The 25,946-nt window shown below is 51.1% G+C and overlaps 1 protein-coding gene across 6 annotated transcripts in view; it reads right to left on the minus strand.

Annotated features, from left to right (window-relative positions):
- The window catches only part of BCL11A (BCL11 transcription factor A), a 101,312-nt gene that overhangs the window by 54,147 nt on the left and 21,219 nt on the right, over window positions 1–25,946 (minus strand). Inside the window, exon 1 of one of the 6 annotated variants that reach the window (XM_084901071.1) lies at window positions 19,190–19,288. The exons of 4 other annotated variants lie outside the window; for them this stretch is intronic. The gene's annotated coding sequence lies outside the window, so the exon portion shown is untranslated. Of the gene's footprint in view, window positions 1–5,384; window positions 5,460–19,189; window positions 19,289–25,946 lie in introns of those variants that run through there. One more of the 6 variants, XM_084901073.1, reaches the window with a different exon arrangement.

Consider the following 25,946-nt stretch of genomic DNA (forward strand, 5'->3'; position numbering starts at 1 on the left):
GGGAAATACGTACAAACATACAAAGACTGCTGTGCTCTGACTGATGTGACGCTGCTCCTGTCTGAGCCGGGAAAGTTAAAACCTGGAGAAGTGCTTGGCGCTGTCAGATGTTTCAGAGCCTCTGCAGGGAAGGGGGCAGCAAGGAGAGCTGTTCCCCAGAGCAGCTGTGGCCACAGCTCGCTGCCTGAGCAAGTCTCCGTCACAGGGCGGCCCCCCACCTGAACGGAGGAGCTCGCTGGCCCAAGTCTGCTCCCGCCTTTGAGTCTCGCTCTCCTAAGACACATGGCCCAAGTGTGGGAATGGTCCTCCCAGCAGCCCAGGATGGAGAGGGCAGGGGGCACCATCAAGCTGCCGGAACCGGCCACGGGACCCGTTTTTGCACTAATCCAGTGGCCCCCGTAACAAAGGACTGCCTACTATGGGATAATTACTGTGGATTATTATTACAGTTTCTAAAGCAAAAGAACAAAACAAAAATTTCACAAAAGACATATTACACTCGCAGATTTCTAAAGCTTTAGAATCCTATGGTCCTCAGGGCTGGCTCCTATGGGGTTCCAGGTGAGGCCCTGTAAGGCCCTCAGTGAGCAGGACAGATGCAAACACAAAAAAAGAAGTCGCAATAAAGCTGAAATTCTCTCATGTCATGGTGCTTACTGCCCTTTATTTCACAAACAAAAGTAGTGGAGCCACAGCTAAGACACAACCTAAAATTCGGATTGCCCTAGGGCTGTCTACCCATCTCCCAAACAAACAAACAAACAAACGAAAAAAGTACACAAATGAAAAATAGGAAGAGACCCCAACCCGGCCGCTGTTTTTAGAATGCGATGGAGAAGGCTTGATGTGAAAGACGGCCATGAGGTTATGGGACAGAGAGTGTGGAGCTAGCTGTGCCGGGCTTCTCCCTTCCTGAAGACTGTCTTTTCCTCCGGGAGAGAAGGATGTGATCGGTGGGTGAAGGATGGGGTCCCGGTGCCGGGCATCTTGGCAAACTGGCCAAGGAAGGTACTGCCACGAGAATGAAGATGGCAGGAACCCGGCTCTGGCCGGCTCGGGAAGAGGCTGGTGCTGACCTATCTGGGGCCGTGGCCGTGGCTGGAGGCCTTGAGACGCCCTGAGGGTCTCTCGGACAACAAGGCTGGGCCTAGCCTGCTCTGTGGGCTCTCCTTTGAATCACCTCTGGTTCCAGAATAATCTGTTCTACCTGTGGCAGAGCCAGCACTACAGAAAGAGAGAGAAAAAAAAAAATACTAAGTCCTAACTTGAGGGACAGGAAACTCTTGCTCTAAACGCTGTGTTTCAAGGTCTTTATTGAGACTGCAGGGCAAAAGAACCTCCCCCGCCCCGGAAAGGAGCCTGTTGCTGGCAAAAGATGTTCACCTGTGAGCCCTACACCACGGAAAACCTCTTAACACCAAGGGGCTCAGACTGACTCCTGTTTCTCATCAGACGCCTCACATCCCCGGATTCTGATCTAAAGATTCAAGCTGAGGTCAGGGCAAGAAAGCAATTTGTTTGACGCTGGCACTTGCAAATTACCCCCAAATAATTTACTTGGTCTCAGCTTTGGCCGGCTTGGGTGCTCTGTGGATTCCAAGAATTATTTTACTTTTCCATTAGAGGGCTCTCCACACTCCTTTCAAGGAAAAACACTCTATCTGCCAGCCAACTTCTTTCCAGGAATGGGAAAGGGAGGAGGAGGGCCCGTGGAGAGGAGGTTAACAGATTTCCATGAGGAATTCCAAACCCCGGAGTGACCGGCAGGTCAGAGCGCGGCAGAGCCACCAGACGCTTCAGAAAAGGACTCTCTGGAGGTGCGGGCAGTGGGTTCCCGGGAAGCCGGAGGCACCGGGAGAGGGTGCTGTCCAGGGAAAGACAGCTCACGTGCCCATTTCTGAGCCCATGTTCACCAGCAGCCCCGGAGGGTGTGTGTGTGCGGGGGGGGGGGGGGGGGGGGGGGGGGGGAGGGTACCCAAGCTCTGAGAGGCCAAGCTAAGGGAAGAAGTGCAGGTCACAAAGCACGTCTTTCAGTGTCTTTGGTATCTAAAGAAGAACTGAGCAGGCAACGGAATAAAACCAATTCAGAAAAACACCTTCCCTAAAGCACCACAGTCAGAGGTGGACTTACAGCATCTCAGCTACAAGCCGTCTGTCTCTACCAGCACTCTCCCAACTGCCCCATCCGAGGGCCACGTCCTGCCCTCCTGAGCAGGGCAGTCTGGCACGCACCCTTGGCCCCACGCAGAGGAAGAGCCTGGAGCTCAGGTAGAGCACCAGCCCAGAACACAGCAAGGCCATCCTTGTAGGCACCAAGCCAAATACCTAGGGTCTGCCCTAACTCCTCTCTTCCTCTCATACCCCACATCCAATCTGTCAGCAGATCCTGTTGATGTTACCTTCACAATATGTCCCAAGCCCAGTCTCTTCCCACATTCCTGCCACCCTGATCCAAACTGCCACCATCTCGCCTGGATTTTGACCAACAGCCTCTGACTGCTTCTGCCTCGCCTTCCTACACTCAAGTCTTTGAAAGGAGCCAGAGGGACCTTCCGGAAACCCAAGTCACCTGCCGCCACTCCTCCAGAGGCGAAGCTAACGTCTGCACAGTGGCCTGCAAGGCACTGGTCTCCCCTCCTTGGACCTCAGCTCCTACTCACATCTTAACGACTTCCACCCTGACCACAGGGCCCATCGCGCCTCCTCCAGCAGCCAGACAGATGGCACGCTTTCCATTCGCTCTGCCTGGAGCCCTCTTCCCCCAGAAGTCCACATGGCCGAAGACAAGAACCAAGACAGAGTTCTTGTCCCTAAGGCTTCGAGGAGCCTCTAGAAGAGGCTAAGAGCCTGGGAGGTGCCATTCACCCGCAGCTCTTCAGAGCTCTTGCCTCTCGGTGTACACATGGGCCCACACACGTGTACCCGTGCATAGCCACGTGTCCTGGCAAACTGAGATGCGCACACTCACCCATCGCCGTGCAGGAGTGCTGGGCAGGAGCAGAGCCCTGAGGCACCAGCTTCCTGCAGGCATTAACTCTTCCTCTGAAAGCTTTCAGACTCTCCCTTCTCCCAGCGGGAAGAGGGGGGGAAGGGGGAGGGGACCTTGGGAAGGGACCAATTGCTTACACCTGAGAGCCCCGCTCTGCCAGAAACGCTGAAGTATTCTCTCCCGCCCCGGCATACATTTTGACAAGCAAATAAATGCTCCCCAGTAGGCAGTAACAAGGAGAAGTCTGAATTAAAAGAACTTGCCAATTTGAAAAGAAATGCCATTCTATGTGACTCCACTCTATTCTGTTACCAATAAAACACTTAAAGATGCTATTCATGCAGACATAAAGTGCTAATGGCCACTTGTTAACATGTTTCATAATGCTAATATTTCCCTCTGATTTCCAACAGTTCTTCCCCCCCCCCCCTTCTTCTTTTTGGGGGCTATTTTAAGTTAACAGGGCCCTAATCTGATTTGAAAGTGAAGGCTTAAAGAGCCACACTCTACATAACTGCACTATTAATGACAACCATTGCTTTATGTGCTGCACCATTTCATGAAAACAATCATCACTCCGTCAACGGATTTTCCCAATCAGAGGACAAAACGCTGTGGTAAAAGGACGGTAAACCAAGTGGGATTTTTTGTTTTTCCCTTTCAAAACAAACAAACAAACAAACAAACAAGAATGTGGCAGCTTCCCCTGCCTCATTCAGCCCACCCAGCTGGCCTTCTGGTAACCGGGAGGAGAGGCGAAAGGCCACAGGCAGGGCCTGGCTCCGTGCTGGGTACTGACCGGGCCGAAGGACAGCAGGCCTGGCTCCGTGCTGGGTACTGACCGGCCGAAGGACAGCAGCACTCCCCAGGAAATGAAGTGTCTCTGCCACTCAAAACGGAATATGTGCGCGGACCTGGGCCTGCAACTTTTCTCCCAACAACGTGGGAAGGCTGAGCAAGTGGGGTGGGAAGCAGTCAAGAACGCCTGGTCCCTGCCCTCCCTGGAGAGCTGTCCCAAGTGGGAGCCTGCTGGCCTGGGATGCTCTAGGGGAGGGGGGGTGGCCCAGAAGGCACCTGGAGGCCCCCCTGTACCTCTGCCGAGGAGCTCACGGCGTGCTGGAAAATGCACGGGTGCGTCTGGGAGACGGGAAAACCCTGTTCTGGTTTGTGGCTGAGCTCTGCTAGGTCACTTGGTGGCCTGGGCATGAGCCCCTGCCCCTCTTTTGGGTTGTGTGTTTATTTTAGGTTTTCTGGCTCTCAGGTAGAGGATGTGCCCACCCCTCTTTCTTCCCTCCTTTCCCCCCCCCCCCCACCCCGTGCCCTCCTCTCCCAATCAACCCATCTCCCAGCTGAGAAAGGCAGCTTCACGAGCGAGAGAGAACATGCGTGGTCTGTTCATCTCTGCATCTCGGGCCCAACACAGCGCTGGGCACAGAGTAAGGGAGTGCTCACTGTGTGAATAAAGCAGTGAGGTCACGTGGCATCTGCCCCTCGGCTCAGCTCTCACACTTTGGTGCTGGGAAAACAAGAGCCCCCTGAACTGCATGCTGCCTATCAAATCACTTAAGAGGCTTCAATAACGTGGGCACCAGGGCGGCCCTGGGGTGCTTGAGATTTGTCCCGAGCCTAGAGAGGATCGCCTCTGATGGAGACGGTTTATTTTCTTTCTGTTTCTCAAGGGAGTGCCCTTAACGAGGGGCAGAAGAGCAGGTGGGTTTTACTGCAGTCCGAGTCTGAAGTGGAGAAATAAACTTGACCATGTTGCACACCCACATTGCATCCATTTGGAAGGCACAAGGGGAACGGAGGTTTACCCATGACCATCTCAGAGATGAATCTCATCAAAAGACAAAAAACCCCAGGGCACAGCAGACACGTCCCATTTGCCCTCGCCAGCACCTTTGGGTCCCGCTGAGAGGCAGACAGAGCAAGGACAGCCCACAGAACAGTCACCCAGGGGAAGCGCTTCACGGATAGTGAGGAGTCCCCCTCCCCTCCACGATCCACGGGTACAGAGCCTTTGGGAGGCTGTGAATGACTGTCTCCTTCGCGTCCTCACAGTCTGAGCCGCTGTCCCCGGGCAGGAGGATGAGCAGAGTAAGGGGATCCGGGGAGCCACCCTGTGCTAATTAGGTTTGAGGCCCAGTCCCCAATCTATGTGGTCAACACTGCTCCAAGATGGCGGGATGTGGGACCAAGAGGGGATGAGGACTTTGGTGCCAGCAGTGGCACTAGATGCAGTCACTGCACCAGCCGCCCGCTCCCCGGGGGCGTTCGCTGCCAGGCGATGGGAGAGAAGCTGCTCCCGTGCCCCTGGAGGCTGCTCTGCAGCAGACGCCATGGGCCCATGCCCTCAAGCCAAGCGCCCGGGGCGGCAGGTGCTGGGGTGCCTCACCAGGGGTGGGTGCTGGCTCAGCTTCTTGCAAGAACGCCTGCTGCTTCTCTCTTGTTGCAGCATATCCTCCAGTGCTGCCAGGATCTCCCCTGCTCTGCTCTCTCCCTTCGAGATCCCCCTTCCCTCCAAGGGCTGTCTGCCCGCTCCCACCCACGGCAGAACAGAGGCATCCTGGGCCAGGACAGAAAGTCTCCGCCACACGGATACTCCCAGCATGCCGGCATCTGGGGAATGAGGAGTGAGTGAGAGCCTACTCTAGAGCCGGGCACATCTGAGCCAGCGCCTACGCTGGGGTGCTGTGTGCTTCAGACAGAGGGCAGGGGCCCATCTTCCCAATGCGCCAAGGACGTGCTGCCTTCCACAGAAAGGCACCTCCGAGGATGAGAAGCAGTTCCCAAGGACCTCAGTTTCCAAAGAAGGAGGGGATGAGGGGAAAGGAGGGGAGGAGAGAGGGGTGGAGGAGAGAGAAGGAGAGGGAAGGCTGGCCTGAGGGAAGGCCGGTGGACTGACCTGGGCTGAGGCCGAGGCTGAGGGGGTCCACAGGGGCCTCTGGCCACACCAGCCATTTCTTCCCAGACTCCCCCGCTCCCCCTCAAACTGCTGGCCAGCACAGCAGGGCTGCCCACTGCTCTCCAAGGGGAATGCATGTGTGCCGGCCGCCTCTGCTGGGATAGAGGGAGCAGGTAAAGAAGGAATGAGAATGGCCAGCCAATGAACCGGAAGGCTGTGTGGACTGCCATGGCACTAATGGAACAGCCGTGCTGAGCCTGGCCCTGTGGGCAGCCCACTTCTGGACAGTCCTGGGACTTGGAGAGCCGGCCGCCTAAACGTGGAATTAAATCGGTGGGTTTTTTTCTCACGAAAGAAATCAGAACTGTGCAAGTAAACCTAGCTGGTCTGGATGACCCTGTTCACAACATGTCGGAAAGGGCGGCACTGCCAGAGTGTGAATTCTACTGGCATGAGGATTTCCCTCCCAATATCGATGGGCTTACATGTGCCTTCACCAGAGAATGAATCACTGCTTCAGCCCAGCCCAGCCTCTGCCAGAGCCACCAGAAGAAAAGCAATACTAAGTCCCTTCTGAAAGCAGCCCATACTCCCTTCTAGAATGTTCCGGGCTGGTTGCAGGATGCTGCTCCCAGTTCCCACACCCCTAGAGGATCCCCTATCTGCTCCCCCCTCCTCCCCAAAGTCGGCCCAGGAGAGAATAGGCAGAAGCTAAAAGCACAGAGCTCACTTGGCCAAGAGGAAAGGTGCCCAGGGAGGGAAGGCCACCCCATCCCCACCCCAACCCTTCCCCATCCCGTCCATGGGGAGAAGGGGGGGGGGGTAATTAACCAGCCAAGGAATCCAAAGCAAAGCCCACCCTTTTAATTTTCAATCAACTAGCCTAAACCAAATATGAATTAAATGGCATCTACTAGTATGAACTGGCACTGTTTAGGACATGAAAATACAAAGAGTAAAACAAATCCTTGCCCTCAGAAAGTTTACAGTCGGGGAGGAGAAAATGCCAACACCCAGGAGGCAGCGGGAGTGCCACGGATGTGTGTGCACTCACTAACCCCAGAGCCTCCACCAAAGGGCGCGGCAGGGCAGAGCGGGAGCCACGGCCTCATGGAGTCCAGGCCCTGCGGGTCCCCACACAGCGTTCTCGGTGACCCGGAGGGAGGGCCCTGGAGACCCGGCTACAGAGACAGCACTCAGGGCGTGTGCCTGGGACCCAGCTCCCTGTTCTCCCTTCACTCACAGCCCGGGCTCTGGGGGCGAGGAGAACGGAGAGGCAGAGGAAGGCCTGATACCCACACAGGGGCTTCCAAGCGACTCTGGAACCCCCCCTCCCCCCCCCCCCCCCCAGTTCCAGGCTTCCCCATTTCTGCTCCGGGCTGGAGACTGGAGGCAGAAGTTCCCAGGGCGCTTCGCCCACGGTGAGGTCACCTTGTGGGGATTACCGAGTCGCCTCCGGGCAGGGCAGGGCAGAACGGGAAGCGAGCGGGTGAGGCTGAGAAAGTGCCAACCGGGGACTTTCTCTGGGCTCCTTAAGGCCAACACCCGTGCAGGGGCTCCGGGCTACAAACGCGCCCCCCCCCCCCCCCCCCCGAGGCTGAAGAGCAGGTGGCCCCTCTTCTCACCAGTTTATTGACGTCCTGATAGCACGGGGGCAGGAGCGAGGGAGGCAGGGGCCGAGAGTCCGGCCTTGTGGCTCTGAGCCTGCTATTACTCATGCCGTGTTTGTGTGCCCTGAAATGCTTTCCCACGTCTGTAATGCTTTTCCTGTCGTCCTACACACGTGCCGTCACCCCCGCTCACCCCGGCACCCCGAGAAAAGAGAAAACGTGCTTATCTGCGCACGTGGGTTTGGGTTCACTGTGAAGCACAGGGACCGACCGGCTCCTGTCACGGTAACACAGGTTGTGCGGGACCCTCGGGAAGGACGCGGCTCTGCTGGCTCTGGGGGACCCTGGCGCTGCTCCTCCTGGACCCATGTGGTCCAGATGTCAGGGGAAGTTGGGGACAGCTCTCTCCCCAGCGGGGCTCAGGCGAGAAAGGCCACTCACGGTGTTTCTCAGCCGCCAGGAGGCCATCCCTGGGAGAGGAGCCCGGAGGCACCTTCAGGGACAGGATCCCATCACCCGGTGAAGCAGAGCGGTGGTCGGGAAACCCTCAGACAGGAATGGAGAACCACATTCAAGGTGAACGAGGACAGAGAGGGCGGTCTGAGATGCATCACCCTATACGGTTGGGGCTGAACGTTAACTACGCCCAGCGATGGCCGATGGACTGAGGAACCCCAGCGGGCATCAAGCTGGGCATGTGTCATGGGTAAAGCACTGGTTTTTTTTAAAAAGCAGGCAAGACACCGGAGCACAGGGCTTGGAGTAAGGAGCGTGGACAGCACGGTGTCTGCAGTCGTCAGACCAGGGTTAGAGGAAAAGACCTGGGAAACCAGGAAGTTCTAGCAAGAGGCACAAAAATCATACGTAAGTTAAGAGATCATGGATTTATGAATTCACGTTCAGGAAGTCGAAATTATTAAAGGGAGTAAAGAAAGGAATTCTAAACTAGGAGGGGGTCTTAGCCCACATCTGGTGACAGGACAAGCTGTCTTTTCTGGAATGAAGAGGAAATGGGTGAAGACTGAAGCCGAGGGACTGAGGGCAGATGGAAGGATCCCCTCCGAGAGAGAGAGAGAGAGAGAGAGAGAGAGAGAGAGAGAGAGAGAGATCTCTAAAACCAGAACCCATGGAGTGGAGGAAGAGGTGGGGCCGACCAATTCTCAAGATCTATTTGCCCCTGAGAGGGTATGGGCTCCACGACCACCCCAACGCCATCAACCCCCGTGTCCAATGATCTGGGCAGAGATGCCAAGCAACATCAGAGCTGCCACCCCATGGGAGCCCCTGCGGGAACCAGGGCAGAGGCCAGAGGCCAGGAAGGAGGTGGATGAGCTGGCGAGGCCGCACACCCCCTCTGCGATGGCCGTGTGGCTGGGTGTCTGTTGTTTGGGTTTGGCCATGGGATCCCCGGGTTAGTGCTGCCCAGAGAGATCTGGAATCTCTATCAGCAAAGCTCCAGTTCTGAGCAGCAATCCGGCCGCGCGATGAAAGCGCTGGGAGCAGTACAAGTCACTCGGCAGAGGCCCAGGGAGCCGCCCCGGGCCCGGCGGGGCAAGGAGCGGCTGTAAAGCTGCTACTGCTCTTCAGGGTGGGAGCGCGGGGGGCCGGGCTTCGGGCCAGGTCTGTCCCAGCCCGGGGAGTGGCCTCAGGGACAGGGCAGTCTGGAGAATTTTGTTACTACTCAGTCCTAATAAGAATTCCTCTCTCAATGTCTGTGTTACACAGACTCGAGAGGGTGCCTGTGAAATGATGTCCCCATGCACCTGCGTTTCCATATCCTTACTCGTGTGGAGAGGGAGAGGCAGGGCCCAGCCAGAAACTGCCCGTGGGAGGGCATCAGACACGAGAAGGTCAGTTTCTCACATGTGTGGAGGTGGCTGGACAAGGCCAGAAACATGGAGGCCCAACCTGAGAGTTGCCACATACAAGGGGGGTGGGGGGAGGCACCAGAGTGTGTTGAGGAAATTTCAGAGTTCCCTTGACAGGCCATCCAGAACCAAACTGTAAGAGGGGGTGCCCCGGGGCTCCCTGAGGACCCAGCGATTACTATCCAGGCTCAAGAAACACCGGACGGACCCCATCGACGAAGACACGGTCACTCAGAGTGGAGTTCACGGGGCTGCTTACTACGGACAGGTTGTCATTTAAGTGGAGACCCAAAGCCTCAGGCCGCTCCCAGCCTGCCTCCCTACAATCCACAGCCAAAGGAGAGTCCGTTCCTCCGGACAGCTCTGGCGCACACCGCTCCCCCCAGGAGAGGAAATGGAGAGGAGGGGGACCTCAGTCCTGACAGGTTGTGCCAAGCCAAGAGGCTTGTTGTCTCCCGCGTACACCAAGGGCCCCTTTTCAAATGTAGACTTCCAATAAATAAATGAACGAGTGAATGAATGAATGAATGAATGAGTGAGTGAGTGAATGGCTGTGTGAAAGCTGGGCAGGAGAGGGGACCTAGAAATTGTGCATGGCCGGCATGTGGGGATCAACATCTCCGAGGCATTTTGCGGCCTCTCCGATTCCATAACCCCCAGAGTGAGTGACATAAAGCACAGAACATTACACCTGTCAGGTGCAGTGCCCCCGACCATCCCCAGGCAGCTTAGAGTCAGTACATCAGACTTTTAACGACGTGGAAGCTAAAGATTAAGAACATGTTGGAACGCTGACTTTAGGCAGTGCCAACAATGTGTCTATAACCTGTTAGGGGAGATGGGTGTGGAGCGTCTTACGAGAAAGATGACAGCACACACGCCGCAGAGAGAAAAACAAGGTCCCCACTAGCTTTCTTCCCTCCCTTCTGTCCTTCCTTCTTCCCGAGGGAAGTCCCTCCTGCTATCCGACACGCCTTCCGACAGCTGTAAGTCAGCCACTCCAGAGAGGGAGGCTGGAGCCGGTGGAACGGGGTCACGCTACTGAGGCCAATCTGTCATACGTGAAGTCAAAGCCCCTGGTTCAGACATGCACGTGGGCATGGGGACATGCTTATTCAGGCAAGGGCTCCAGGTCACGTCCTGCATTCTCCTGGATTACTCCAATGACAATAAAAAACCCACTGAAAGCAAAGAGATACTTTTCACAGGGCACTGCCATTTGCCAATCTATAATGTAAGCATTCAGGGCTACACTTAGTTGACTCTCTCTTGACATGGAGTATTGAAAGTTTGCATCTGTTTGTTCTGCTCTCTCCCCCTCCCTCTCTCTGGCAGAAAATTCATGTCACTGATAAGCAATTATTGTATCTCTTTCAAATAACTCAGCTTAAATTTTCATGTATGGCTGTAGGTATATATGCACAAATGTGTACCTGATGAAGTGTTATGGTTTCTTTTTCCCCCCCAAAATTCAGAAAGCCAAAGATAGCAGATAACATGATATACCTTGAATGGCATGTCCTATGGATAGAAGCAAAAAAAAAATTTTTTTAAGTCCTTACAAAATTGTTTTGCAGGAGTATTAAATTTTTCCTCAAAACTTCCCTGGCAAATGAGTGCCTCTTTAATTTTCACCCTTACAATAAACTCTTCTGCAGGTTTTGTTTATTTTGAGGAAACATTTCACTTTTTTTTTTTTTTTCCAAGACATGAGGTGTGAATGATGCAAAACAGTATTTGGATATGTAAACTGAGTTGTTTGCATAATATATTACTAATCAGTGAGTATAAATCCTGGAGTCTAAAGAACTGAAATCAAGTGCCACAAGATTTTTAAATCTAGATTAAAAAGTAAAAAAGCATCGTCCTTTGGTGGAATAATGTGCACATTTGCATTCCGTTTATAAGGAGGAGGAATTATCCCCACAGAGTTTGCTGAAGAGTTTTAAATAAATGATGCTGATGTGCACTGCTTTGCTCTGATTCAGCCGTCCTAAATTCACAGGCGCAACCACACCAAGCGCCAAGGACCAAGGAGAGTCAAGTTATCTGCATCTGAAAGAGCAGACCTCACCCCCATCCCCACGAGGGTCTGCCTGGTGGGCCTGCAGGAGTCTGTGATATAAAGCAGGACAGGGGGGCAGCCAGACATTCTGCCTGCAATACCAGTTAGATCAACTTGATCACGTTGCCATGGGGCCCAAATCACCCACCCCCTCCTTCTGCTGGGTGCCCACTGGTACCTTCAGGCAAGCTTAGCCCCTTCTTTGCAGAAAAGCATGGGTGTGCAAACAGTAAAAAGAGTGATCCAGTTTTGCACACCCTCTGTCCATCAGGCACAGAGAAACCAAGTTGAAGAAGCTATCTGTCTGAACACACACATTTTGGGGAAGGGCTGAAGTGTGGGGAAGAGGAAAAGGAGGTAGCGCCCCACAGTCAACCTCAGACAATGGCACTTTACCCGTTCCCACAACAGTGGCCTGGCGGGTCCCCAGTCGCCCAGGAGTCACCTGCATGCTCAGAACTCCCCAAGGTGCACATGTGCATGCACACTCACCCACACACACACTCACACACACAATCTTTGAGGGTGCCAGGTTACATCTCTACAGCAGCTGGTCCTATTGTGCACTGCCAGCGAAGCCAAACCAGCCTAAAATTTAATTTAATCTGCTGTAAACCCACGTGTCATGCACTTCGGTGGCAGCCGAAAGCGCCGCTCTCAGATAACGGAGTGACACCTGCTAATAATAGCCTCCCTGGGAACCGGCCTGGGCGGGCATTTTGTGGCACTGGAGGCACCGATGCCGGGGAAGGCCAGTGAGGCCGCAGATCCGGCTGACGCGGGCCCGCCGGGCGCCCACGGGCTGGCTGCATGAAGACCACCCGTTAGACGGCCTTGCTTCCAAGCTACTCAGAGACAGTCCTGGCTTTTGCCGAGGGGCCCCAAAATGCCCCTGCTCAGCCGTGCCATCCTTCTCTGCTCCCTCTCACCTTCGGGGCGGTGCCCAGTCCTGCCGTGACGCCATGACTGTGTTTTAGTCCCCTTCCTCCTTAGTGTGCGGTCAGCCCCCTCAGGAGAACCACCTTTCCCCAACAGCCAGGGCTCCCGTGGCCACAGGAAGACCCAGAGCCTGTCTTCCTCTCACTGCCAGGTAGATGGGCACCGCCCCCTGCTCCTTCCCGACATCCACCTGGCCAGGAGGCACAGGTGCTAAAACTCACTCACTCCACTCCACCTCTTCTCCATGCACCGGGAAAGGCCAAGGGATCTCTCTTCTCCCAGGAGAAGGAGAGAGCACAGCCCAGACTCTTTATGACCCTTTAGCAGTGACCTTTCCCAGATACCAGGCCTGAGCTCACAGGTACTTCTGTCCCAGGCACAGCTGCTGCCTCGCTATCTCCGAGCCAGACCCTGGGCTTAGAAATAACACCCCCTGGACAAGGCCGTTCTGCTCCTTAGCAATTAGGTAACACCTTTATTTTCGGGAGACTCTCTCCCGTACAAGAGGAGAGTCTGGTGCAAATCAACCCGCAAGCAGGAGTCACCGGGCTTCCTCCTCTAGCCTCTCGCGCCAATCTCGTTCTATCCAGAACCCCGGTACCAACCCTACCCGCTGGATTACTCACACGGATTCTAGACATCCTATCACTTCATCAGTAAATACTTGCGTGTGTATTTTTTAAGATAAAGGCTTTTTTCTTTAACCGCAAAAGCATGATCACACCAAGAAAAATGAAGTGACAATAATTTCTTATTGTTACAGAGAGGAGTTACTTCGGACTGAGAAAGACTTCTTTCCTTCTAGATCATGCTTTGGAGGATCCCTTCCACCCAGGTTCAAGACGGAAGCCCAGGAAAGCACTCAAAAAACCACACTCTCTCAACAAGGTCGCAGGGTTTGTGTAAAGCCACCTGGCACTTCAGCCCAATCCCTGCCCCTCGCATCCCTTGTTGTCCTATGTGGGGTCTCATGCACCCTCCAGAGTCCTCACTCCTCTCCAAGTCCCCCTGGGCCCAGAGTCTCCCTCACTCCCCACCATGTGTCCCATCACCCATCTGCGAGCAGGTGCACGCCCAGCGTTCAGAGCTGGTATTTATTTTTCTTCGAAGAAACGTGTTCTCCGGGACCGGCGCTGCACAGAATCCATTCACAGAGCATGTCTTGGATATACAGCTGACTAGATGTGTCAGTTATGTTCCAAATGGGGTTTCTCGGGTCAAGGTTCTGCAGGCAAGAGCAAATGCTATTTTCAGCCAGGATAAGGTCACGGTGCTTTTAGAGACAGTAAGGTCTACGATAAAACCTATTGATCAGCCTCTGGAACTGGTGCTCCAGAGAGACACAGAGATTGAAACAAAAATTGCCTGGCCGTTTTCTCTGCAGACTCGATGGGTAAAAGCCTGTTGGACTTCATACCTTCCAGGATATGAAATAAGTGAGAAGGAACTGCGTACAGATCACTGAAGTCCGTTTCACCAGATGCAGAGGTGGGTCACGGGAAATAGCCTCTGTCAGACCTGGAGGAAGGGGACTTCTGGGCCAGAAGGATCCCCCGAGAGAGATCAACACCGGCTTCCCGAGACAGCGAAGGCGAAGGTACAGGCTGCATCCATGGCTTTGCCCTCACGTTATTGTCCCTAAATTTGAAACCCTGCCCCTCAGTCCAGGGCTCTGTGAAAAACAGACCCTCAGAGACAAACAGCATGAGCAGAGGAGGTATGAGCATGGGTGATTTTTAAAACTTCTATACTGAAAATGGAATCACGGTAAATCTGAAGATCTTCCTATCTAGACACATGATGTAGAGACAGAATGCATTATGTCACTCTATCTATACACGTACTCAACACTATATGTGGTACATGTATGTATGCATACATGTATGTAAGTGTATATAAATAGATGCTATACCTTATGATGATAGTGCTGCGGCATATGGGAATTTTTTTTTTTTTTCAAAAGACGCACATTTTTTATAGGTGTACCCCACAGGATTCCACTGAGAAAAGTCATCTATTGCCAGTGAAACTTGAGAAAAAAATTTGGAAATCATATGAACACAGGGGAGCCCAACCCAATGAATTGTCAAGGCACAGAAAGCCACCAGAAAGTGATTTCCCTGGCCCGAAGGTTCGTGAATTTACTGTGGTTTCAGCAGCAAAACCCTTAGATAATTTACTTAAAGTCAAATAGGAGCTTTTAGGAAAGACGTTCATGTAATGGGCTAATATCCCATCTTAAACTCCAGCCAGAGATCTAAAACTTGGAAATCAATTAAGTCCCCGTAAATACCTCCCCATTATCAGCGGTGCTTGATTGTTTGGGAGATCTCAGGACCACAGGAACTCGTGTGAAAACTGTAGGGCATCTTCATTTATCATCTGCTCCCACCTCCCAGCTCAGCTCGCAAACAAAATATGCCAGAGTAAACATAATCCATATATCACACGGTGACACCGCTGACCCCATTAGCGAGCCCAGCCTGTCCTGGAGGCAGCGTCCTATCACACATTAACAATACAACGGCAGTACATTTGCACAATACAATGAGGGGAGGGGGGAGGGAGAAGCGGGGCCATCGGACGGTGACATCCTGAACTTCAGATCTGAACACATATTTGGTCGCCTGTCTCTTTGGCATGAATGTTGCCATGCTTTCTCCTCAGGTAACAGACGGGGAAAGCGGTGCCTCTAAGTGACTGCCATTCATTCACTCTGTTATCTTCCTTTGGTTTGGGTTAGCACTAAACTTTTTCTTTTCCCTGTTTTTTGTTGTTGTTTTTTTTCTTTTTTTAAAATATATTTTATTGATTTTTTTACAGAGAGGAAGGGAAAAGGATAGAGAGTTAGAAACATCGATGAGAGAGAAACATTGATCAGCTGCCTCCTGCATACCCCCCACTGGGGATGTGCCTACAACCAAGGTACATGCCCTTGATCAGAATCTAACCTGGGACCCTTCAGTCCACAGGCTGATGCTCTATCCACTGAGCCAAACCAGTTTTGGCTGTTTGTTTTTTTCTAACTTTGTTTTTCTTTTGTTTTAACCAGAACCAAACAGCATGCAGAATCTGAAATAGGGGATTATCAATGCCCTAATAGAGCACTTCTAATAATAAAAAAAATAAAAAATAAAAAAACATTACAAATTAAAGAGGCAGTCATTTAAATAAATGACTTTTTTATGGAAGCTCTGGATCTCAAGAGTGCCTCTGTCCTTTAAGGAACCCGTAATTTACAACCGGTTCCTTTCCCCCCTCCTCTCAGCACATGGGATAACAGAAGAAAGTTTTAAATAACCATTATCAAAGAATAACTTGGTTGCTTTTCAGCATGCTTCTGCAAACATGGTTTTCTATGTAATTCAATGCCACAAATAAATGGTATCTGCTGGACCGTGTGGAAAACAGAAACATCCGTGCTAAAAGTCAATGGAAAAACACCAAATTTAGAAAAGACTGCAAAAAATCACATGTCCCAGAACAGGCCATATGCTTTTACCTACATGATGAATAAAAAATAAAAAAAGAGCATTTTCCCTCAATTTATGCTGTCTTCAACACTAACAGAGGGAGAGTTCTTCCAAACATGTTGCATCCGCTGCCTTTAACAAGCAAGAATGTGTAACTCCAAGAACTCAGCATATGCAGGCTATGTCCATACTGAGAAAACAGCTTTCGGGGGAGGAAAAAGGAAAATATCACTGAATTCAGTCAGCTAATTGAATTTAAAATACCTGGTTGTTTGAATTCAACTGGTTTCTTTGTCAAACATATTTCTATTCTGACATAGCGAGAGTTGCCCAAAAAAGCAAGCTTGGGGAAAATACCCGTTTGCACTCTTTAGAGTTTATAAAAAATAATAATAATGATGATGATAATGATAAAATTAAATTAAAAAGTGGATAAATCTTATACGGCTGGAACCATCTGTGCATTGTCACCATTCCATTGTACTGTGCTTCAGGTTTGCTTCCAGCAATTTGAAAGTTGTCCTTAAGCTTTCTGCCAAGGGATCATTAGCCCAAGCTTTCATAAACACCGTGGCTTCCATCTCTGAGGGAAATCAAAAAGCATTCTGCCCTCTTTGCAGGTGAGTCCCATTCAGCAATTAGATTCCAAAAAGAGCGGGGCACCTGCCTGCCTGAGCGCTCAGACAATGCTAGAGCATGACGGGAGCTTGGAGATCCACCTAACCCAAGCAACCCATGTTACAGATGAGGAAACTAAAATGCCAAGAGGCACAGGAAACCCAAGGCCTCACAACTCGGGGTCAGAACCTGCTTCCCAGACCAGTGTCTTTCCAACCATCATTAAAGTCAAAGTATGGTTCTAGAAAAATCGTGAAAGATTTCACTTCTCTCCCCAAAACCAGTTTTTGTAATTTCCCCCTGCTTTCCTGGGAGAGTAAATGTCTAGTTACAGGGACTTTACAAATTTTTATTTTATAGATCTTTTTAGTTATTTATTTATTTATTACTTTATAGCTTGATAACCAAAAATAGTTCATCGTCATGCTCTCAGACTGTCTTCCTATTAGAGGCAGGGACTGTCATTTTCTAGTAGAGAATGGTAGCAGGACTGGTAATAAGGATGCTGTTTTTATTAAGCATTATAGTTTTTTTCTGTAACAATGACTTTACATTCCCTTTTTTCCTGTCCCTTTTTCTTTATTTTTGTTTTATTCATCATCATCTCTCCCTTCTTTGCCCTGTCCACCTCCTCCATGCCCCACCATCACCACACTGTTGCCCATGTCCATGAGTCCTCTCTCTGACTTCACATTCTAGGTACAAAACAGGTACGATTTCTCTCACCCTTAACTTCTGCAAAAATCTAGAAGGAATTAAATTCAGAGTAGGGCGAAAACCCTACATTTTAGGACGATGTGTTCTAGCAGAAAGCTCTCGGGTTGGCTGTCTATTTTGCTTCTTCCTCCCGGACAGATTTTTAAATAGTTTCCATCTTTCAAAGGATTTCAACTTCGGATTGTGCCGGTGCCAAAGTCTCTATGCATCTAATCAATCAATAAATAAGACAAACAAAGCAGCATATGTTTACCCTTTACCATCCGGGAAGTGTACATTAATTACCACAGATTGTCCCCTATGCGTCTCTCCCCCCACCCACCGCCTCCCCCCCAATGCAGACAGCATTGCTCAAAAGGGTCCACAAAATAAAAATGTATGGGGTAATTGAATGGATATTTATAATTAGAACTTAATAATTTGCATCAGGGACAAATGAGCTCTGATTTTAATCGGCAGCGTATTTAGATTAGCCTGAAGATAGTGTAATTTGATGGTTTATGGGCCTCCTCTCGGATTATGAAATAATACCAAGCCTTTCCAAGACAGCGGGTCTCTGTCAGGAGTGTGTTAGAGAAGAAGATGCAATGAAAATGTTTGACAACGTGAAAGCAGCCATAAATTACATGACAACTGTGTAAAAGTCATGATGAAACAAATAAAGGGCTGACCTATAATGCGTCTGATTCATTGTGACACACACAACTCCCCGCACTAATCTCTGCCCGGCCAACGCACTCTTAAGCGGGGGACTACTTAGCACCGGGAACGCTGTAAATTATCACTAGTCAACGGCATTGATTTTTAGTCGACATTTCAATCAGGTTGAAGTAGAAATACTACCCAGCGCATCCAACAGCCTCTTACCCGGTGCGCTGCCCCTCTGCGGTCTCCTCAGTTATGGCTTTGTTAAATTTCCATCGCTCTCACCATTCAATATTTATTAGTGCGTGGCCACATCCAGGCACTTGGCCTGAAGGGTCACCGGCCTGCCTCTGGGGACATTAAATTTGTGCTTATCTTGAGGAAGGCAGAACCAGAAAGAAAAAGAAACAAAAAGGCCACTATCAGAGAGCTGGCCTGGTTTTCAAGGGAATGGAGAGAAACTTGGAGAGGGAGGGGGGAACGGAGGCTCTAGTCCAGTGTTTCCCAACCTTCTCTCATGATGAGATCACCTGGTGGAGTTGTTAAAACACAGATTCCTGAATCCCAACTAAGAAGTGCTAAACTAGGATTTTTGGGAACATATAGGTAAAATTGTATACCTAACTAGTGCTCTAAGACAGATGTTATATACAGAGCACTAAGTTAGGTATGCAATTTTACCTATATGTTCCCAAAAATCCTAGTTTAGCACTTCTTAGTTGGGATTCAGGAATCTGTGTTTTAACAACTCCACCAGGTGATCTCATCATGAGAGAAGGTTGGGAAACACTGCAGTCTAAAGCCATGGTGTTCCTGTTATCACTTCAGCTCTGCAGTCTAGGAATCGGAGCAAACAAAGCTCAGAATTTCCCTTCTGGGGGATGAAGGGATGGCCCTGCAGTCCTGGCCCAGGGCGTGGAGAGCCAGTGGAAGAGGTGGAGGGCCGAGAAGCAAGGAGGCCAGTCCCAGGGCAGAGCAAGAACCGGAGACGGAAGGTTTGGAGTTCGCTGCCCACATGCCTTCTCAGCAGCCACCTCCACCCCCACCCCCAACGCAGACAACCGCCTGAGTCCATGCCAATGCCAGCCTCTTGGGGTTGGTTCTGAACAACCTCCCTCGGTCCAAAGGGAAGGGCTTACCGTGTGAGCAGAGCTCCCAGGTAACGCCTGTCAGTGCTGAGGCCGACTCTTCAGCTCCCCCCTGGGGCCTCCGCACACAGTAGGTGCCTCTTAAGCACCAGCTGACTGAAATTATGTAAATGGAGGTCTATGGCAGCCCAGCCAATTGAACAAATGGGTAATAAAAGGAAAACCCTGACATTTGGTTTTGGAATACATTACGTAATCCCTCTGCAACGAACCTCAGGTCTTGCTTCAGCAAATATTAATGGTGTCAGAGCAGCCTGCGGAGTGACTGGAGGAGGCCACCATGTAGCTGAAAACTTGCCTCGGGGAAAGCCACATGTGGATCAGATGGAGTTGTTGACTGTAGTTTCCATTCAAGTATTCCCTCAAGTCTCCTCGCATGCCTTCCAGACTCGCCTCACCACAGCCCGATGTGGCCAGAAATGAAAACCTCCTTGAAGCAGATTATTACCCCCTAGCACCCATCATCCCCAGCACCCCTACACACACACACACACACACACACACACACACTCACACACACTCACACATATACATTCTCACACACATTCTCTCTCACACACACTCACATACATACATACATACACACTCACACACATTCTCTCTCACACACACTCTCTCACATACATACACACTCTCACATACATGCACGCTCACACACATTCTCTCTCTCACACACACACACATAGACACACACATATATTCACACACATTCTCACACACACACTCTCACATATTCACACATATATATACATACACATTCTCTCTCACACACACTCTCATATACATACATACTCATACATATACACGCATACATTCACACACATTCTCTCTCACACACACTCTCTCACATACAGACACACTCTCACATACATGCACGCTCACACACATTCTCTCTCTCACACACACACACATAGACACACACACATATATTCACACGCATTCTCACACACTCTCTCACATGCATACATATTCACACATATATACACATACACATTCTCTCTCACACACACTCATATACATACATACTCATACATATACACGCATACATTCACACACATTCTCTCTCACACACACTCTCTCACATACAGACACACTCACATAAAGACACACTCACACATATACCCACACACCTACATTCACACACACTCACGTACGCTCTCCCTCACAGTGTAATGCTGATTCTCCCCTCCACCCTTTAGAAGTGTGGTCAGTGAGGGGAATGCCAAAGAGACGACAGACAGAACTGCTGAAAGCCAGACTTCACCAGTCCTGAAAAGTCCTTGCTTATTTCCCGGTCGGCCCACTGCCTTCTCCTAACCAAGTCCCACACAAGTAGCAAAACCTCCTCCCTCCTCCTCACAGGACCTGGCCCATCTGTGGCTCACTCGGGACAGATGGAGAAGTGACCGCTTGCAAAGCAGAATTCCTTGCATTGCAACTCTTTTCCAGCAGCTCCAAGGCTGCTCCACTGTGGCCCGGACAGCCGCCCGGGGGCTGGATGGGAACATTCCTCTCCTTCCCCGAAGGCTGCAGAACCGGACCACAGAACCCACAGGAGGCCAGCCGTCCAGCACCAGAGATTCCCACCCAGCCGGTGCCCGGCCCCGATGCAGGGAGCGGCTAAGCTTCTGAGGAGGTGGCAGAGGGTAATGACTGGACGCCAAAGAAGGGAATCCTTAATAACTGGGAGCCCTCGGGGAAGTCATTTAACCCTTGGTGAGCCCCAATTTCCTCCTCTCCCAGATGGAGCTATTAGGACTTCCCTTCTGGGCTTGCCGTGGGATGGAGTAACAACAGGTCGGATACATAGTGTGGCAACGAAAACTCTCGGAATGCATCCTGTGTGGCAAGCAATTTATGTCCTTTCTCTCCTTTACTCCTTGTAACTAACCTCTGTGAAATGCTTCATCTCCATTTCACAGAGGTTAGTTTGCCCAAACTCTCCCAACCAGTCAGTGGCAAAGGAGGTCTCTGCACCCCAACTGATTGTCGCACACCCGGGCACACGCTCCGGATGTCTGTAAGAATAGAGGCCCGGCACCGAGGGGGCTGCCGATGGAGAGAAGCCCCCAGTCACCTCACCTCACCTCACCTCACCAGATCCGGCTCTTGAACCATCTCTACCCAGGACTCTCCCCAAAGGCTCCCACAAGAGTCCCCCCAAGGCAGAAAGAGGCTCTGAGGGCTTTAGCACCCCCACTGCCCTGCTCTCCTCTCATCCAGCTGCTCAGCCTCCACACAGGGAGGAACTCTGGGGGCCCTTGTTGGAACTCTGCTATGTTCCCACAAGAGCACTTTTTCCCTCTTCCTGGCCTTCCTGGGCCCTGCAGGTCTGACAGGAGAAGGAAGTTCCCAGCCATGAGTCACAATCATAGCGGTAACCAGCTTTTCTCTGGTGCTTACCACATGCCAGGCGAGCATTCTCACTGAATGCTGCCAGCGTCCCCGAGGTGGGTCCTGTGACTCCCCCCGAAACACGGATGAGGAAACCAAAGCTTAAGAGAGACGAGGGAATCTGCCCACGCTCACACAACTAGAAATGGCGCCACCTCTTCGCCACTTTATTTCATGTACTCTCCGAGGCTGACGAGGACAAAACAGGAGATACACATATTTTTAAGAGCCTGTTTGCCCCCCTCTCCTTTCTCTGCCACGCAGGTTACAAAGACACCTCGGTGGGAGAGAAGACGGCCCCAAAAGGCTTGGCAGGGCCGAAACCGGTTTGGCTCAGTGGATAGAGCGTCGGCCTGCGGACTGAAAGGTCCCAGGTTCGATTCCGGTCAAGGGCATGTACCTTGGTTGCGGGCACATCCCCCGTGGGGGGTGTGCAAGAGGCAACTGATGGATGATTCTCTCTCATCGATGTTTCTAACTCTCTATCCCTCTCTCTTCCTCTTTGTAAAAAATCAATAAAATATATATTTTTTAAAAGGCTTGCTGGGTTTTTTGGGGGGAGATTTGTGGGATGAGCCCACAGGCCTCCACGTTTTCCCGTTTCCAGTAGCTATTAGATAAGGAGGGAGGAAAGCTCACCTGCCTTGTGAGGCTTCAACCTGGGGAAGCAAACACGACTCCGTCCTGTCTTATTTGGATGGTCACCTTGGTGTGCCTGTTCAAGTCCTCGGTGGGGAGAAACAGGTTTCCTTGTGTGAACTGCCCTTCCCACAGGCCCCTCACCACTGGGAAGCTCCGGGTCCCCAGGTGGAACCGGATGAGGCCGGCAGTGGCCCCAGCAGCCCCTCCGGGGGCACCCAGGACATGCCTCCTGCCAGGAGAAACAGGGGGATTCACTTGTGGCGGGAGGGCACAGACTGGACACTGAGAGAGTTAAACGTGTCAGGAAGTTCCTGGCTGGTGGCTCCTGCTTGCCAGCCCTCGTAAGCCAACGCATGATGTCATGATACACTAGAAAACACAGAAACAGGCCAGAGGAGATAGGACGATCGAGCACAAAACCAGCCGAGACGCAGGGGTTTGCCACCAGCGGGCCCTGCACTTGGAAGCGAGTGCCATGCACCCAAACAAGAGCCCTTCTCCCCACGCCCGGCCTTCCTGGGCCCTTGCTTGTGTATTATCTTTCTTGGCCGCCAACAACAGATTCGTGTGCAGGTCCTTTCCAACAAGGAGTTGAACGTCAACCATAAAAAAAAAATAGTTTCCACCGAGTTCTACGTGCACGCGCAGGCCCGGCCACCACACCCCAGGCCTTGCTCACTTCTACTCCAGCCACGCTGAGCACACACCAGCCCTTCCGATCCCGGGCCCTCAGGTTACTGGCGTTATCACAACTCTCCCCGCCCCCCCCCCCCCCCAAGTTGGCAAGCCAGGAAAGATGATAGAACCTGTGTTGTCGCCAAAGGACTGGCTTCAACTGGTTCTGGGGGGGGGGGGGGGGGTTGGAGTGGAGGGAGATTGAGCTGTGTGTCTTTTTCTTTCTTTTTCTTGCCTTTAGCCAAAGACCTGGGAGCATTTGATGTACAGTCAGCAGGTATTTAAAAAGAAAAGAAAAAGAAAAAGAAAAGAAAGAAAAAAAACACCACTGAAAAGGCTTGGCTGCACCGGGGCCCTGACACGCTCTCATCTGAAGCTTGGCCCTCGGCCAAGTTCATCTGTTAATGGACAGCCACAGCCCAGGGCCTGCCCCTCCCCCAGCGCCCCGGCTCCTCTCCGCGCTCCTGCCTCTCTCTAGCTCCTAAACACTAGACATCGATTATGTCTGTGCTTTTCCCTTTCTATTCAAGATAAACAAAGTGCTTCAAGTTCAGGGCACACCCTGGGACCCTTGACAAAACAATCTATCATTCTGTCTGCTAAACCAGTCTGGCTGCACCGCGGCCGGCCGGCCGAGCAGCGCTCCCGGTGTACAATTTTCCCTTTGTGCTCCTTCCCTCTCGCCCCTAACCTCTTTTCTTCACCACCTTCTCTGGAGCAGATGGACTTGACCACTCTGCTTAAGCCGCCCCTCCCGCGTCTCCCCCCCCCCCTCCACGTCCCCCGAAACCTCAGACATTAAAGAAAAGAGGGGAGCTGCTGCTGCCCCCCCCTCCTCCTCTGGGCCCCCACATCCCTCAGACACAGACATGAACCCCCCCCCCCACTCCCCCCCATCCTTCCAGCCCTCACACCACAGACACTCCACCAGCAAAGAAATTCAATGCAGGGACCGGCCCCTCTTCCGCTCCCTGCAAGAAGGATATTTTAAGAGAGTTTTGTTTTAAATCATATCCATTAATGTAGCCTGACTTGCAGTTAAAGGCGGGTACACTTTTCTACAACCGGCACGGAATGTATTAATTATCACTTACAAGTGGTCAAATGAGAGCACAGTCCCTCCTAAAAAAAAATATTAATAAAATACATAATAAATAATATTAATGAAACAAAAACAGACTCCTAAGCCCTTGGCCTGGGCTTTTATTATTTCACACGAGGGGAAACCCAGCCAGGGAAACTGGCTAGGCACATAACTCGGGCAGGACTCTGGCCAGCCACCGTGGTGGAACTCTGAGGAGCGTGTTTGTGGGGGGTCGGGGGCGGCGGGGCTGGTGCCCTGGGTGTTGGGGGCTCCGGGCAGGCACCGCCTGGAGAAGCTGACTGCGGGCCGGGCCATGGTGCCCAGGAAGAGCCCAGGAGGGCGCACAGCTTGGCCACGTGGGAGGGAGAAGTTACCCACAGGCTGCTTCCCCTCCCTCGGGCGGCTGGGCCCACCCCTTCCCTGAAGGAACAATGAAGCCCCCTGGACCCAGAGGGAAAGGAGCCCGGCCAAATTAGGGCTCAGGGTTCGGGCCCATCAGCACTGATTGGCTTAGGGCGCCAGCGCTGGGAGCCACCTTCCTGCCCCCACGAACCTGTCTCCCACGTCACACAGCCCCTCACGTCACCCCCCGCGCTCCCGGCCCCATCCGCTCCCCCCACACCCAGCACACCCACAGCACAATGGAATCTAATTAAGATTGGGAAGACATTTGCATTTCCTTTTCACTGTACCCCCAGTAATCACACAAGTTCTTCAAAATTTTGAGAATTTTGTTCCTCCGCTAATTATTTCCCTCACTTTGCATTTCAAGGCACAAAGACAAGTCTCTCTCGCTGGTGGTCTATTAATAGTTCGAAGTTTGGAGCATCAGAGGTGGGGTGGTGGTGGGTTCCCGCCTTCCTCCCCTCTCCCAACCCCACCTTTTAAAACTATTCTGTCATTTCCAGTTTTGGGGGTGTGGGGGGGAGGGGTTTTTTGTTGTTGGTAGCGGTGGTGATGTTAATGTTTCTTCCAAAAGACAAGCTTAGCAGTGCCATTCTGTGCATTACGATTTGGTCTCCCCCTTACAACAGTGACTCTGACTGGTTTACTGATTTACAGAATCTTGGTATGTGAATGGAAAAAAAAAAAAAAAAAAAAAAAAAAAAAAAAGAAAGAAAAGAAAAGAAAAAGAAAAAGAAAATTCCTTGGCATAAGTATATGTTTGCTGATCAAATTTCAGATCATGTGTTGTTCATTATTATGACTTTACTTGAAAAACAGTTTGCCACAGTGAGATGGATTCACTTTATATGCCTTCTACCCCTCCACTCCCTTTAAATATACTTTGAAAAAAACAGCGCAATTCTTTAAAGGTACACTTAAAGCATGCACTGGTTTGGATTAAAACAATGTTTCAACGTCCGTAAATCCCCCTCGAAATACATTTTTAAAAGACTTACTGGTATGCAAAGCCACACAGGATTCTGAGGGAGAGCAAATGAGATTGTCCCACCGACAAAATTTAATGGTGATTTAAGAAATACTAATACTTTTCATTTACTTCCCGTAGAATTTACTTGTGTACTTGACATTTATACAGTTTCCCCATTATATAACAATCTACTCTGGGCACACTAGATTATGCCAGTCTGTTAGAATGAAATTGGTGCTCCATATAAGCAGAAGTTTCCAGTCGGTTTTGACTTACCATTATGTCTCAATGTAAAGTGTTATTATATCTGGGTATAAAGCACAGCTACTCCCTGCTCACGTTTTTAACTCTAATACTGTAATCTTTCTTGCTGCTTCTAGGGCTGTGTCAGTGTTTACATTCCTGGAAGTTAAATAAACCTACAAGGCAAAACTCCTGGATAGACTGAATAATAAGGCCTGTGATGACTAAACTGTTTACTTTTTACCTTGTTAGGATCCCTTTCTTGTAAAGTTTGGGGGAGAGGCAGAGAGAGAGAGAGGGCATGGGGGGGGGGGGCGCGCGGGGAGGCGGTGGTGATATGAGATAGAGAGATTTACACACTGGCTTCCATATGTCACAAAGACCTTCCTACCCGCAACCAACGCGATTATGGCAGTGTGCATGAGTTTGTTTTGTCTTTTTTGCATTTTGTTTTGTTTTCTTCCATACCAGGTCATCTGAATACACCCCCTTCTCTGCTACCCTCCCGCCAATAAAAAGTAGGAACCTTTTTTTTTTTTTTTTTTTTTGCCATTTT

The sequence above is a fragment of the Pipistrellus hanaki genome, assembly GCF_964339955.1.
Source record: "Pipistrellus hanaki genome assembly, chromosome: 12".
NCBI lineage: Eukaryota > Metazoa > Chordata > Mammalia > Chiroptera > Vespertilionidae > Pipistrellus > Pipistrellus hanaki.